This window comes from Aegilops tauschii, chromosome 3 (genome assembly GCF_002575655.3).
Source record: "Aegilops tauschii subsp. strangulata cultivar AL8/78 chromosome 3, Aet v6.0, whole genome shotgun sequence".
Taxonomy (NCBI): domain Eukaryota; kingdom Viridiplantae; phylum Streptophyta; class Magnoliopsida; order Poales; family Poaceae; genus Aegilops; species Aegilops tauschii.
This window is the reverse complement of record NC_053037.3, coordinates 331,269,789-331,275,668: the sequence shown is the minus strand read 5'-3', so window position 1 is coordinate 331,275,668 and position 5,880 is coordinate 331,269,789. Positions and strand designations below refer to the sequence as shown.

The 5,880-nt window shown below is 41.6% G+C and overlaps 1 long non-coding RNA gene across 5 annotated transcripts; it reads right to left on the bottom strand.

Moving 5' to 3' along the window:
• Positions 1-545: 545 nt before the first annotated feature.
• LOC120976717 (uncharacterized) lies at positions 546-5,565 on the bottom strand. Of its 5 annotated transcripts, none has more exons than XR_012204990.1 (6): positions 4,998-5,565; positions 3,392-4,893; positions 3,234-3,324; positions 1,479-1,666; positions 1,193-1,288; positions 546-754 (listed from the first exon to the last, which is right to left on the bottom strand). It is a non-coding gene; the product is annotated as an uncharacterized lncRNA (long non-coding RNA). The 5 variants fall into 5 exon arrangements; XR_006672193.2 differs by having other exon boundaries at positions 1,193-1,253; XR_006672195.2 differs by having other exon boundaries at positions 1,193-1,253; positions 3,270-3,324.
• Positions 5,566-5,880: the final 315 nt, after the last annotated feature.

Genomic DNA, 5,880 nt, shown 5'->3' with positions numbered 1-5,880 from the left:
TGCGGGTGTGGATGAACATAAGTAATTTGGTCCAGACGAATAACAAACATGGCCGCTCACAAGCTTGCTAGGGAAGGCTGCACTATAATAGTTTACTAGATCGGAAACGCGCCTTGGCGCGAGGGTGCCGGTCACAGCGCTATGGCCAAGTAGTGAATGCTCAGTTTAGTAGGAAACCAAGTTTATCGTACGTATTCAAATAGGATATAACAAAATAAAAGAAAGAAGAAACATTCACATGTAATTGGAGCAAAGCACCGTTAAGTTCAACATCGTCATGAAACTATAAGGCAACATACAGTTTTGGGTGTTGCACAAAATATCATTTAGCTCACACAAATTTAGAAGCATCAAGGTTTCAAGGCTTTGCTGGATTAGAAAGATTACATTCTTTCTTTTATCTGATATTTTTCATTCAAAACAATCACCCATGATCCAAAACCTGTAAATAACATCCAGGTTCTTCGGCCATGCACATGATTGCATATCAAAATATTTTCTGTCAAGCGATGATCAGTGATTTATTTTTACATAATAGGAATTAATAAACAATGAACTAAACCTGCTTGAATGCTAAGATGTTTCTAACACCATCAGGTTAGAAAAGGATAATGTAATCATTTTTAAACACATCATGATGGCTCCATGTCCAGGTAAATCTTTGTGACAGCAACAATACAGTAGAGGCAACAGAAAATAATAAAAAGGTTGTTCCTCCGTTGATGTTCGTCATGGTGCCGAAGAACATTTCCATCTTGAGAAAGACATCACAAATGAACGTTAGTTAGCAATGGAACATAAATGTATTGAATACATGATGAGGCTTAGGATGATCAGTTGACTGGAAAAAAAATTATAGTGTCATTGTGTCATTCATATATAGAGGAAACATTGTTCGTTTATTTTAGAAAATGTATCGACAATAAATAGAGAATGGATCAAGAAGTCTGAGCCATTGCCTAAAGTGGTGTGTCAAGAAAATGACTAACCGATACTGCATATGTTGAAAGCAAGAGCCAAAAGACGGTGGTCAAAAATTGAATTAGATTATGATCAAGTAAATGCTACATGTTCCACATAGCAAATAGGTCCAATAATTAAAAAAATTAACAAAGCATGCATAATGTGCCGAAGAACCTGAAACAATTACAATTTTAAACTTCTATACATAATTGGAGGTGCTTAAGTAAACCTTGGCTGGAGATTTTGTGTCGAGGAAACCCTTCAAATTGTTCCAGATCAACTTGGACGCACTGCCCACATACACAACAAAAATATGATGCAAGGTCTGCAATTTTAAATTAAAATTATTACTGCACTACACCATAATACTTCTTTTAAACTATCATAATTTTAAACAAACTATTCAGTATCTACTACTAAGTAAAATAACCACCGATAATAGTCGATCTTTATCTTCTGCATATGAACATATACGTGGTATATTTGTACCAGAAACATAAGAAGAGGGACCTTACAATGCTTGCCAATGTTGGGGATCAACACTGGTCACATCCATGCCAAGGTGGGGTTCACGTCAGAGAGAGATGCAACTGGCAACGTCCTCTACCTCTACTCCGGGGCGACCCTCCTTGTGCGTCCTCTTGCTTGATATTATCCTTTGACTACAGATCACCCAAATCCCTCCACCTATGGGCTTCATTTACTGCAGAGAAATGGAGTTAAGAGGGGGCTCAGTTTGAGACACCAATCTAACTATTGGATACCATCATTACGGAAGTAGGAAGGAGCCTTGGCGAATAATAGATATGTTTGAAATAAATAGACCAAACATGCTAATTACAAGAGGAAGAACATGTTGATCCATCTACGACTTATAATAACCTAACGCCTGATGTTATAACATCATTATGAAAGTACGCAGGCGCCTTGGTGAATAATAGATATGTTTGAAATTAAATAGACCAAACATGCTAATTAGAAGCGGAAGAATATGTTGATTCATATATGAATTCTAATGACCTTACATGATGCTCAGCACCATCGAGCGACCATCAATAAAAATTATAGTTCTCCACATTAGTAATCTAACACCAGGAAATAAATAAGCAGTCATAATCATTTCTCAACATTATTTTCTCTTCTAATTTTGTAGAAAAGGATAGAAGTAGAAATACTAAAATATAGGAAACTTAACTATTGTCAAATCATGAGTTATGTACATAAAGAAGTAGACACAAAATTAACCTTGGAAGAGGATTACTCTTCCTGTTTCTGGGCCCAACACCTTAATAGTGTACTGTGTACCATAAGAGCATCAGTAAGTGACACAACTACTCTGCCTACATACATGATAAAGAACTTCAATGCCATATGTGTGTGCTGAAAGCAAAAAAAAGGAAATAAAAAGTACTGCATCTGAACCATATCGACTACTAAAAGGGTAGGCACAAGCTTTGCTAAATTTACCACAAATGCGATATATTGTGCTATAATTAAATGGGTGCAATCTGACAATTGCCAGCATCACAGATCATCCATGCTTCTAGTTACATCTACAAGTGGCCAAAAGGAATGACAAACTTTATTTAGCTTGAAATATGTGAATGCCAGGAAACAGAAGTTGAATATATATAAGCAATCAACCAAGAAATGAGAGGCTATATGTGAATAATATACAAGGAGATGCTATATCAATGAAGGGCATATGGGCACATCTAGGAAGAAAGAGAGTTCCTCAGTCATATAAATCAGCAGGTATGAGGCATAAACATGCATCTTGTATGCATATAAACAAAACAATATGTAGAAAGAGTTTTTTCTGGGCCATCAGATGTTACCTAGCAGGAAAAAATAATCCATTCGACAACAAACAATGCCTAGATTGCATCAAACCGAACCCATGCATAAAAAGGTTAACAGAAAGCAAGCTGAAGGCTTGTTACCTCAAAATCATCTCCTACATAGCTTAATATCTACAACCCATCTCCAAATGATTCCTACAATATTGCAAACCTTGCCAATTGGGCATCATCCCCACATTCTTAAATATCTATGTACGTGAATTAAGCTCAGTTGGTTTGAGTACACAACTGTAATATGATACAATGCATAGCAAGATAGAACAAAAAATGTCAAAAAGGCAGAATAAACTTGCAAAGAGGGTACCAACATAACAATAGGGATTCCTTTTTACCAAAAGCAAAAGCAGCAAGCTGCACCTTGCTCCATGAAAATTAGGGCTCATAATGGTCTAGGGACCTGATTCGTACCTACGGCAGGCTAGCCTCAACAGGAGCAGTGGGTACCTTGACGTTGGTCTCTCTGGAGCTGCTGCACACACACACTGACCTATATGTCAAGCTGCAGAAAAAATGGATCAGACCAGAGAGAGACGGGAGGAAATGGGGGAAGTGGAGAGGGCACTCACCTCTACCTTTGCACGGCTAATGCATGGCGTCTCACCTCGGGCCGTCTTCTTCCTGAAGTGCACGAACTCGAGGACGATGATTCGGCGCTCCTCCAGTCGATGACGACGGCTCCAAGCAGAGCAGCAGCGCGAGTGGCAACCGGCAGACTTCACGCTTCTTAGTGTATGGAACAGAGTGACGCGGCAGCGAGGGAGCAAACCGAAGTTATACGGTGTGGGTAAGCAGTTGTTTATATCTAATTAGGAAGACCGAAAGATAGTGCCATCCCCATTTCCCTCAATAGACAACAGTAAAACAATCAAGTTGCATTACTGAAAGCATAAGAAATTCCAACAATTTATAATTAGGAAGATGAAAGATAATGTACTCTAAAGATTTCTGGGCAGAAGACCGAAAGATAGTGCCATCCCCATTTCCCTCAAAAGAGCATGTGCTAATAATATCTGATAGTATAGTAAGAATGATTTGTGTGCAATGAAGAACATATCAACTGATAATAATGGAAAAAGACATGGGCATTTACATGAATACAGTAGAGATGAGAGATAGGTAACTATTGTCATTTTCCGAACCTATCACTTCCTCATCTGATAATAATGGTAAAATCATATAATTTTATTTCTCTACATTAGTAATCTAACACCAAGAAAATAAAATAAGAAACCATAATCATTTGTCCAAACCACCATTGCTCTTATAATTTTGTAGAAAAGGGCGAAGTTCAGTTCAGGAACAGAAATAAGAAAGATAACAAGATATACTAAAATATAGGAATTTAACTGTTTGTCAAATCATGAGTTATGTGCTACTATCAAATCTTGAGTTTCACACGAGTGAGACACGGCATGGCTAAGCATTCAAAAGGAAATAACAAAAAAATCATTAGATGAACAAAAATTAAAGTATCACTTGATCTATTTCTAGAGCAGCACATAATAATAGCAATGCTAGCTAGCTGCACAAATCTATGACCAACCTTATCATGTGTATGCAAGTGACAATTAATAGCAAGCCAAAAGAAATGAAAATTTGTTTCTTTACCTGCAACACATAATTGCTCCAACACATTTCCATTTCAGTAGTCTCCAAGCCAAACGCAACATGAGCCGAGTAAAAGAAGGCAAAACAACACTGGAGCAGGACCAAACGATGCATCACATAGCAACGAATTACCTCATAACCGCGTATATTTAAGAGTGGCCCTCTCTTCATATCATCCAAAGGTAAATTATTTATATCACACATTAGTTAACTATCCTTTTGGGGTCATAACGATGCTGCTTGCCTTATTCTGTTTGAAGCAAAGCCACATACACAAGTGTCTACATTAACCATTTAGATTTTCCTTTACTGCTATTGTTAAAGGTAACAGTGGTTATTAACTGCTGACAACCCAAATAATCTTAGCCACCAGGTGAGTTTGAATCGAAGCCGAGAAGGGGATAGTGACTGCTTACATCAAGATAGAAGCCCAAATTGCTTGCGGGAGCACCAAACTATCCTAGCAACAAAAGAACACAATCAGAACCTCTTTGAATCCACATACTTCATCAAAAATTTAACTGAATGTAGATACGAAGAGCCAGAGGAGAATCATCGGCTTACTGCTAGTTCCTGGAGGAGGGGCAGGATGGGCTCCTTGTCAGGGTCGGCGCCGCCGCTGGTCGAGGGGGGGGAGGGGCTTGCAAGAGACGGCATGCACGGGAGGCGGTGACCTACGCCTCCAGAGAGGGCGCCGACGGGGAGGAGGCGCCAGAGGAGAAGGGAGGAAGAGCGCGAGGCCGCACCATGGCGTCAAGGAGGGCAGGCAACGACGATGGCTGTGTTGGCCATCAGATGCGCCGCACACGCGAGCTCGACGGAGAGCAGCGGCACGAGCGTCGCCGCGGTGGGGAAGAGCGCCAGTCGGCGGATCAGGAGGAGCTCCGGTTGGAGGGGAAACCTTGACGGGGAGAGCAGCGACAGTGTGCGAGGGCTCTGGCGCCCGTCCTGACCGCGTCGCCGCCTGCTGCGCGCGCGACATCAGCGAACGGAGCGCTGCCGCCGCGCCGTCCACCGCCGCCACGGACGCCATCGCCGGCGCCGCTGATCCGCTGCCCTCCTCTGTGACCGCTGCCGCCGTCGCCGGATGAGGAGAGAGTGAGGGAGGGAGGCGGCCGCGGGAGGAGTGGAATCGAGCGAGGGAGGAGGCGGCGGCTAGGTTTTAGCACGGGAGCTGCCGCCAATTTATAGCCGTATGCGAAATGACCAAAATACCCTTGGCAGGGCACTGAATGAACACGCAGTGGCACAAACGAGGGGGAACTATTCATTGTAGCAGTGTCCGTTTTCGATCTGGCGGCCCAGATCGTCCGGGAGGGAGATCCGACGGTCAAAATCGCATCAAAAAATCGATCCGACGGCCGACATTCGCTAAGCTCTAAGAACGTCCATGTCCTCCCAACATGCTTATTTCTGGATGTAAGACCTGGTTTAATATTTCACCTTT